This window comes from Gigantopelta aegis, chromosome 10, assembly GCF_016097555.1.
Source record: "Gigantopelta aegis isolate Gae_Host chromosome 10, Gae_host_genome, whole genome shotgun sequence".
Taxonomy (NCBI): domain Eukaryota; kingdom Metazoa; phylum Mollusca; class Gastropoda; order Neomphalida; family Peltospiridae; genus Gigantopelta; species Gigantopelta aegis.
In genome coordinates this window covers 65,134,210-65,145,323 of record NC_054708.1, presented here as the reverse complement: position 1 = coordinate 65,145,323, position 11,114 = coordinate 65,134,210, and positions in this window count along the sequence as shown.

Here is an 11,114-nt window from a genome sequence, read left to right as displayed (position 1 = left end):
TGGTTAGCGCGTCCAACAGCCCCTAGACACAGAAAATAAGCAAACATAGTTAAACAGTTTGTTTTGTTTAACACCACTACAGCACACTGATTTATTCATCATCGGCTATTGGATGTCAAACATATTATGGTAATCCTGACCCGCTACATGTTTCCATTAGTAGCAAGGGGTATTTTATATACACCATTCCAAAGACAGGACAACACATTCCACGATTTTTGATAAGTGGAACAAGAAATAGCACAATTAGCCCACATATGGGGATTGATCCTAGACCGAATGAGCATAAGGTAAGAGTGAAATAAGCATACAGCCGATCCGCTGTACTTGACCAACAATTGACATATTTTAGGTACACATCATTATATACTCGAAGACAAGACATAATCGTACGAGACAGGGGGCGGGAGGGGGAAGGGGATCAACTGCCACCCTAGTTCTGCAGACAAGACATAATCGTACGAGACAGGGGGCGGGAGGGGGAAGGGGATCAACTGCCACCCTAGTTCTGCAGACAAGACATAATCGTACGAGACAGGGGGCGGGAGGGGGAAGGGGATCAACTGCCACCCTAGTTCTGCAGACAAGACATAATCGTACGAGACAGGGGGCGGGAGGGGGAAGGGGATCAACTGCCACCCTAGTTCTGCAGACAAGACATAATCGTACGAGACAGGGGGCGGGAGGGGGAAGGGGATCAACTGCCACCCTAGTTCTGCAGACAAGACATAATCGTACGAGACAGGGGGCGGGAGGGGGAAGGGGATCAACTGCCACCCTAGTTCTGCAGACAAGACATAATCGTACGAGACAGGGGGCGGGAGGGGGAAGGGGATCAACTGCCACCCTAGTTCTGCAGACAAGACATAATCGTACGAGACAGGGGGCGGGAGCCGGAAGGGGATCAACTGCCACCCTAGTTCTGCAGAAAATCGTCACATTCGGACAATAACGATAGAGATATTCGGGCAAAATGTGCTGACCTGACACTTTTTTTTATGTATTTTCATCATTCTTGTCGCAAAATTAGTTGTTATCCATATAAAGATACGTAGTGATTCATTTGTAACCCTATATAGCTGTTTGGCAGTGATACTAATATGAATAAATGTTGTTATCGAGATTTGCGCTTTTTTTTAATTCGGACAAAAACTAGCCTGCCTCCCTCCCACCCCCACCCCCACCTCACCCCCTAACAAAAATGAAAGCCCGTACGCCTATGAGAAAAGGTTCGTGTGCAATAAAATAAAATATATGTAAAGAGAATTATACTTTATTTATGCACGTACACACACGTACCCTCGCTTCTGTATCCCCCCTTCCCCTCCAATAATGATTTCAAGCGAGTAATTCATTATCTAGCGTTAACTTGATTAATATTGCCGTCATGGTGTTATCTTGTACTTCGGTGTAAACATCTTAACTCACTAACCATCTAACACCAGTGACTTTAAGTGAAAATCGTTGTGTGTGCATGTGTCCTTTACGCTGCATGTTATCGTATATAGGAATACATACTGCTATGCTTTTTCGGTGAACGTGGCGTTCTGTGATAAGTTTTGTGGAGCAAATTGGAAATGTAAATACCACCATTGCTAACAGCTGATTGGAATAAAGTTGGTAAAGTAGTGCCAGGGGAGTTGGCATAATATGGCGCTGATACTGTTAGCTTTGATTTGCTGGTTATCATATCGGAAAGGGTGGTATGAAGTTAATAGCATGATCAGTTTTTTGTTATTTTTACAGACAATAAAAGATATTTACTGAACTTAAATAAACATTTGTATTTGAAAATGGGGATTTGAGAAGATAGCATAGCTGGCGTTTGTATGGTGCTCGCCTGAGATGCTTGGTTCGAGGGATCGAATCACTTCTGTGGACTTATTTTTTGGATTTGTTTTTCTTTCTTCCCAGCCAGTGCATAAAGACTGTCGTATGTGTTGTCCTGTCTGTGACAAAGTTTATATAAAAGATCCCTTGATGCTAATTGAAAACTGTAGCCGGTTTCCTCTGTGTATCACAATGACAATGTCTGGCATCCAATAGCTGATGATTAATACATCACTGTGCTTTAGTAGTGTCGCTAAACAAAACAAAACGTTGGGTTTAGTTGGCGTTTGTTATTTAAAAACTCTCTCTCTCTCTCTGTCTGTCTGTCTGTCTGTCTGTCTGTCTCTCTCTCTCTCTCTCTCTCTCTCTCTCTCTCTCTCTCTCTCTCTCTCTCTGTCTGTCTGTCTGTCTCTCTCTCTCTCTCTCTCTCTCTCTCTCTCTCTCTCTCTCTCTCTCTCTCTCTCTCTCTCTCTCTCTCTCTCTCTCTCTCTCTCTCTCTCTCTCTCTCTAAAGTATCAATAATACCCATATGATGCACCAAAACAGCCATGTTTTAAAATGTGTCTTAATTAACAAATGAACAAATGTTTTACATCCAACAGCTGTCGATTAATAAATAAAGTTAGTTAAAGTTTGTTTTGTTTAACGACACCACTAGAGCACATTGACTTATAAATCGGCTATTGGATGTCAAACATTTGGTAATTTTGACATATAATCTTAGAGGAAACCCGCTACATTTTTCCATTAGTAGCAAATGATATTTTATATGCACCACCCCACAGACAGGATAGCACATACCACGATATACCAGTCGTGGTGCACTGGCTGGAACGAGAAATAGCCCAATGGGCCCACCGACATTAATAAATAAATTACTCTAATGGTGTCGTTAAATAAACATATTTTAACTTATAAACTCTTTCTAATAATATTTGTTCTTTCTTAAAGGGAGATGGTTGTCATTTAGTTTTAATTTATATTACTTTTTGTACTTCAGTAGCTCCCTGTACGTTTTGTTTCATATAGGAATACCACCACTTATATTATAAAAAGTAATTATGTAATCTCTGAAAAAAATGCGTTACATTTTAATGAGTCAGTAACTGCATATTCCGGGATAATCAGCTACCGCCACATGGACGTTTTTTTATCAAATAGCAAGACTCGTTACATCCACTTCCTGGTAGGATTTTGATATACATCCGTGGAGCAGCAGAAATGTAAAAGTAATAACCTGATTAATAAGATATTTCCGAAAACATCCGATGACTAAAATAATTATGGAACAGTTTCTTTTCAAGTCACTAGGTCAGAAGGCGGCATTGTTGAGCCCTTTATAAAAGATGTTTTAACTATTTTGTTATCGCTATGAAAAGGTGCTTAGAAAAATCCTCCGATTTCATCAATGACGTGCTCCGTTCCTCCCCACTTCGTACATTATGAAAACACTTGTATCCGAGAACTGTTCGCCAGTATTTGTTGTTGTTGTGAGAGTGTGCTCTGTGACTGCGTGACTGTCGGCGGTATAACGATGATTGGAGTTAGATACAGTTGCGCTATCAGCCAGGACTGTTTTAAGAAACGCGAGAGGCGACCCGGTGGTCTCGATCATGAACCGTATCAATTTCGAACAGAATGTGATCAAAATAACACGAAAATAACCATTTCGCTGGTGATTGCCGTCCTGATTAGAATGTTTCTGTTGATATTACGAGCGTTCTGTGTTCTTTTACTTTGGAAACTAGAACGTGGAGGTAAAGGGGTCCTTGTTGTAACCTTTCCATTATATACATAATTGGGGAGGTGATATTGAGACAGTTTATATTCGTGCTAATTTCAAACTCCGTTTCAAGCACGCTATTCTATGCGCATTATATTTGGTATGCATCTCAGATGACTGATTTTGCTACCAAGGATGGAGGTAAATGGGTTAAATATGGCCTTTGCCCAGTTCCACCGAGGTGGTTCGATCCTGCGACGCAAGCATCTCAAGCGAGCTCTCAGCCGACTGAGCTAAATACCGCACCTTTCAAATGCAACCCTAACAGGATAACTTTTAGTAGTTTTCGATATGTTGGCCCTAGAGCACTGATTAAAAACGAAAATATTATCATTTTCCATGGCTGGTAGATCCTGGGTTCGCCTTTCAGTACCGGCTCCTACCCAGAGCGAGTTTCACGGGTATAAGGCCACTTCAGCCATTTCTCTCTCACAAACCACTAACAACCAATCTCTAATGCACTGTCCTGGACAGACAATCCAAACAGCTGAGGTGTGTGTTCATGACATCGTGCTTGAACCCTAATTGGATATAAGCACGAATTAACTATAAATGAAATAAAATTTGAGACAAACATAGGACAAACAGTATAACCGTTTTACCTGTGATTCTGAGAAACTTTTGAAACAAACACAATTATATGTGTGTTATTAAACTAGCAGATATATAGATGTACTGTGTGAAAAAGTTAAAGTTCGTTTTGTTTAATAACACCACTAGAGCAAATTGATGTATTAATCATCGGTTATTGGATGTCAAACATTTGGGAATTTTGACATATATAGTCTTCGAAAAAAACTTTTTTCCATTAGTAGCAAGTGAACTTTTATATACCCCATCCCACAGACAAGACGGTACATTCCACGGCCGTGATATACCAGTGTGGTGCACTGGTTGGAATGAGAAATAACCCAATGGGCCCATCGACCGTGCATTAACCACTTTGCCACGCCCCGCCTTCATGTTCGGTATAATGTCAATATAGGAAGGAAGGAAGGTAATGTTTTATTTATCGACGCACTCAACACATTTTATTTACGGTTATATGGCGTCAGACATATGGTTACGGACCACACAAATATTGTCGCCACTTCATGGGCTACTCTTTTCGATTAGCAGCAATGGATCTTTTATATGCACCATCCCACAGACAGGATAACACATACCACGGCCTTTGATATACCAGTCGTGGTGCACTGGCTGGAGCGAGAAATAGCCCAATGAGCCCACCGACGGGGATCGATCCCAGACGGACCGCGCATCAAGCGAACGCTTTGCCACTGGGCTACGTCTAAAGCTACTGAAAACCAGACCAACCGCTATAAAAGGAAATGAATTGTCGATCTTTTTAAGAGGTACTCTCGACTCACTAATTTCACAACTTACGTAGCTCCCTCTTTACTATTTAGGCGGACCGTTCAACAATGCGCACAATTTCCTTCACAAAAATGCGCACCATTTCTCTTTGGACTTATCCTTCGGGACTCAAAATTCCATAGCACCAAGCCACCCCTCCGCCTGTTACCGACCCCGGTCGGACTGCCGGTGCTCCCTTGCACCTGCCAGTGCAGGCGGGCCCCTTCTTCCACCCACCCCACCCTTTCTTGTTCTGGACGGAGGAGCCGGTTGAAGCAGACACCTGCGCCCAGGACAGGCGTGCGCTACAACAGCTTGCTCTGAATGTGCACGTTAAATTCTCCGACCTCTGACCTGATATTTTTAAGTTGCAGTAGCAAGACGTTAACGTAGCTGTAACACGCAAGAAAGGTTTAAATGAACACAAACAATTCCTTACCAAGTCAGACAGTGAGAATCCTATATCTTACAGAAATAGTTTATTTTATTTAGTTTATTTTATTGGGTGTTTAATGCCCGAACCTTCTCAAATTTAAAATATTAAAACTGATTTATTCTGAATATTATCTTTAAAATAAGTATGAGTGCCAGAAGCCTATTAATTATTGGGTAAAAAAACCACATTATCAATTAAATAACGTTGTGACTTTATAGTCCGGGTATCTTCTGACGGGAAAAGGGCTGAACGTGGATTTTAACGTCTGGGCGCCCCTTTGCCATCAAAGATAAATGCATCGTAAAAAAAGCACTTTCTGTCTGCCAGTTAATATGTCTGTAATTAGAACAGAAGTGTGTGGAAACACGTAAAAGATTAAAGTTTTTTGATAAACAACGACGCTTTCCGAGGCTGTCGGTTTTTACATAAATGTTTATTGACGCATGATTATATAAATTTATTATTTAGAACCACGTGCATTATAACTTAACTATAGACAGTGATGGGTCATATCAACATCTTCCATTGGAGTAACCAGAATTTTATATTGGGGGGGGGGGGGGGGGCACTGACATTGGGGAATCTGTCGTACTGTCTATGATAATTGAGGGGGAAGATGTTTGATTGGGGACTGCTTGCTCCCATGCCCACCCCTGGCTTTGTCAGTGATACATATTCGTCTGTCTTTATAGAGTAAAAGGAAGTCGAACATCAAATAGCTTCAAAATTATTTTCCGAAGAACCTGTTCCAAATCTTGCGCCAAAATTACCTAACAAAAACTGCACAGACTATTTTTATCTTTGAACTCAATCCTATGGGACATTTTCAAACTTCAATCGCACCACAAACACCCCCGCCCGCTATCGACCCTGGTCGGGCTGCTTGTGTTCTCTTTCACAAGCCAAGCGCGGGCGGTCCCTTACCCCACCCCAACCCTGTCCCTCTCCTGGATGGAGGAGCCGATGTAAGTGGACACCTGCGCCCATGCCAGGCGTGCTCTACAACATCTTGTTCTGAATGTGCACGTTAAACCCTATGAACTGACCTGACCTCAGAGTAACAGTAGTGTGCGAAATAGAAGAACGATACCGACCTCGGTGGTGTTATGGTTGAGCCATCGGACATAATGCTGGTAGGTACTGGGTACGCAGCCCGGTACCGGCTCCCACCCACAGCGATTTTTAACGACTGAATGGGTAGGTGTAAAACCACTACACCCTCTTCTCTCTCTCACTAACCACTAACCTACTGCCCTGGACAGACAGCCCAGATAGCTGAGATGTGTATCTAGGACAGCGTGCTTGAACCTTAATTGGATTTAAGCACGAAAATAAGTTGAAATGAAACGAAAAGAAGAACGATCGCAAGTTACTTCCCTTGTCTTGAAAACTATTGGCTTAAGATACCTCCCTTGTCGTCTGTGAACGTGTCCAGCAATGACAGCATTGTACCCTGGCTCGTAAGTTCGTTTATCAATGACAATCATTATGTTGCCTGTAACTAAGTGTATTAAATTGTTGATAATACCAATACATCCCGTCTCTGTATAATCAATAGCATTCTAAAGTTGTTGTATATAAATTAGTGTTCGTCCTGTTGTCTGCATTGGCCCATGTACGTCATTGGTGTATACCTCCTATTGTCTGTGTTGGCCTATGCATGCCATTGGTGTATACCTCTTGGTGTCTGTTTTATCCCATGTATGCCATTGGTGAATACTTCCTCTTTTCTGTGTTCACCTATGCATGCCACTGGTGTACCGTGTATACCTCCTGGTGTCTCTGTTGGCCTATGTATGTCATTGGTGTATACCTCGTGTTATTTGTGTGGGCCCATGTATGTCATTGGTGTATACTTCCTGTTGTCTGTGTTGGCCTGTGTATGTCATTGGTGTATACTTCCTGTTGTCTGTGTTGGCCTATGTATGTTATTGGTATATACCTCCCGTTGTCTGTGTTGGCCTATGTATGTCATTGGTGTATACTTCCTGTTGTCTGTGTTGGCCTGTATATCTAATTGGTATATACCTCCCGTTGTCTGTTTTGGCCTATGTATGTCATTGGTGTATACTTCCTGTTGTCTGTGTTGTCCTGTATATGTAATTGGTATATACCTCCCGTTGTCTGTGTTGGCCTATGTATGATATTGGTATATACTTCCTGTTGTCTGTGTTGGCCTGTATATGTAATTGGTATATACCTCCCGTTGTCTGTGTTGGCCTATGTATGATATTGGTATATACTTCCTGTTGTCTGTGTTGGCCTGTATATGTAATTGGTATATACCTCCCGCTGTCTGTGTTGGCCTATGTATGTCATTGGTGTATACTTCCTGTTGTCTGTGTTGGCCTGTATATGTAATTGGTATATACCACCCGTTGTCTGTGTTGGCCTATGTATGGCATTGGTGTATACCTCCCGTTGTCTGTGTTGGCCTATGTATGTCATTGGTATATACCTCCAGTTGTCTGTGTTGGACTGTGTATGTAATTGGTATATACCTCCCGTTGTCTGTGTTAGCCCATGTATGTCATTGGTGTATACCTCCCGTTGTCTGTGTTGGCCTGTATATGTAATTGGTATATATTTCATGTTGTCTGTGTTGGATTGTGTATGTAATTGGTATATACCTCCTGTTGTCTGTGTTGGCCTATGTGTGTCATTGGAGTATACCTCCTGTTGTCTGTATTGGCCCATGTGTGTCATTGGTGTATACCTCCTGCTGTCTGTGTTGGCCTATGTATGTCATTAGTGTATACCTCCTGTTGTCTGTGTTGACCCATGTATGTCATTGGTGTATACCTCCTGTTGTCTGTATTGGCCCATGTATGTCATTGGTGTATACCTCCTGTTGTCTGTATTGGCATATGTATGTCATTGGTGTATACCTCCCGTTGTCTGTGTTGGCCTGTATATGTAATTGGTATATATTTCATGTTGTCTGTGTTGGATTGTGTATGTAATTGGTATATACCTCCTGTTGTCTGTGTTGGCCTATGTGTGTCATTAGTGTATACCTCCTGTTGTCTGTGTTGGCCTATGTATGTTATTGGTGTATACCTCCTGTTTTCTGTGTTGACCTATGTATGTTATTGGTGTATACCTCCTGTTGTCTGTGTTGGCCTATGTGTGTCATTGGAGTATACCTCCTGTTGTCTGTATTGGCCCATGTGTGTCATTGGTGTATACCTCCTGCTGTCTGTGTTGGCCTATGTATGTCATTAGTGTATACCTCCTGTTGTCTGTGTTGACCCATGTATGTCATTGGTGTATACCTCCTGTTGTCTGTATTGGCCCATGTATGTCATTGGTGTATACCTCCTGTTGTCTGTACTGGCATATGTATGTCATTGGTGTATACCTCCCGTTGTCTGTGTTGGCCTGTATATGTAATTGGTATATATTTCATGTTGTCTGTGTTGGATTGTGTATGTAATTGGTATATACCTCCTGTTGTCTGTGTTGGCCTATGTGTGTCATTAGTGTATACCTCCTGTTGTCTGTGTTGGCCTATGTATGTTATTGGTGTATACCTCCTGTTTTCTGTGTTGACCTATGTATGTTATTGGTGTATACCTCCTGTTGTCTGTGTTGGCCTATGTGTGTCATTGGAGTATACCTCCTGTTGTCTGTATTGGCCCATGTGTGTCATTGGTGTATACCTCCTGCTGTCTGTGTTGGCCTATGTATGTAATTAGTGTATACCTCCTGTTGTCTGTGTTGACCCATGTATGTCATTGGTGTATACCTCCTGTTGTCTGTATTGGTCCATGTATGTCATTGGTGTATACCTCCTGTTGTCTGTATTGGCATATGTATGTCATTGGTGTATACCTCCTGTTGTCTGTATTGGCCCATGTGTGTCATTGGTGTATACCTCCTGTTGTCTGTGTTGGCCTATGTATGTCATTGGTGTATACCTCCTGTTGTCTGTGTTGGCCTATGTATGACATTGGTGTATACCTCCTGTTATCTGTGTTGGCCTATGTATGGTATTGGTGTATACCTCCTGTTGTCTGTGTTGGCCTATGTATGACATTGGTGTATACCTCCTGTTATCTGTGTTGGCCTATGTATGGTATTGGTGTATACTTCCTGTTGTCTGTGTTGGCCTATGTATGCCATTGGTGTATACCTCCTGTTATCTGTGTTGGCCCATGTATGTCATTGGTGTATACTTCCTGTTGTCTGTGTTGGCCTGTGTATGTCACTTTCAGAAAATAAAGGAACATGAAAGTTATTTTTGTAGCCTCAGATCTGACATTTTGTTACCGTACTTTTTAGTGTGCTTTATGCTTAGATGATAGAAACAACTTCGTTACTTTTTAGCATTATTTACGTTGAAATAATATTTTTTTTACTTTTATACTGTTACCGTACTTACTCTAAACTAAAATTATTTGCAACCTTTCATAAAAACTGTGGATATTTTATTCTGATAGACAACATCCCTGCCAAAGAGAACTGATGTTGTGTGAATTTCCCCCACGTGTTCATGTCCGTTATTCTACATTTAAAGAGATAGCCACTTGGAATGGTGCTACTCCGGTGCAATGAACCAACGATATTTGCAGTGGGTGGTTACCTTAGTACAATAATTATGAAAGAATGTAACATCAAAACTTACTTTCGGCGTTATTTCCGCCAAACAGCGGGAGATAACTCCTGTCGGAAATAAAACAGGTGATTTCAGTATGCGTGCGCATTCCTAGACCTGTTTCGTATGATTCGCTTCCTATGGAACTACTTTGTTCAAAACACAGTTTATGAAGTTGATATTTTGGTATTTTAAGATTTATTGTGCGAGAACGTTAGGACAGAACTGTTGTCAAATTCTTTTATTATACCAGATGTTCATTTTAAGATGTTCTGGGGTTGCTGGTATTTCGGGGGGGGGGGGGGGGTGTTGTTGTGGGTTTGTTCTTTTTTTCCTTTCCTTAATCTTTTTTTTTTTTTTTTTTTTTTTTTAGGGGGGAGGGTGTGTGTGGGATTTGGAGGGTTAATGCTTTTTTTTATTAAACACAGACTAGGTGGGTTTTCCTCTTTATCAAGGAAGTTAAATGTTGCGGTTTACAGTGCAAATATCTTAAAACACAAGTGCTCTTTCCGAACAGCAAAACATTGTTTATTTCACATTTCTTTCTTTACCCTTTCAAGGACGTTAAATGTTTCACTTTGCAGCGAAAATATCTTAAAGCATACGTGCTCTTTAAGAACTACAAACATTATTTATAAACAACAGGAAAACCAGTAACACATAAGATGAGAAGAAATTAACGCCGCAGGCAAAAACCTACAAGAGGTGTTCTATTTGTAGAAAAATTAAATACTCCATTTGACAGAAACGCCATATGTGTTCAACAAAAGAGTCCCCGATATCAAAAAGAGTCATAAGGGCAGGTAATCGCGAAATACCCTTGTGTTAACCTAAGTTTCCACCACTACAGCTGCGGTCCATATGATTAGATGTATACGTGTTTTAAAACTTTGTCCTGAAATTTAATGTCTAGATATTTTTAAACACTTCGATTTATTTCAGTAGTTGTGCGATTGTGGTCTACTATTTCAAAATATTGGATGGAAATGTTCACAAATACTGGGGAATTCCTTAAAACGAATTTATCATATGTATAAAAGTAATGACACTGTGTATTGATTGTCTTCAATAATTAATGAAATTATCTAACATACACCAAAGTCCGAGTTTTA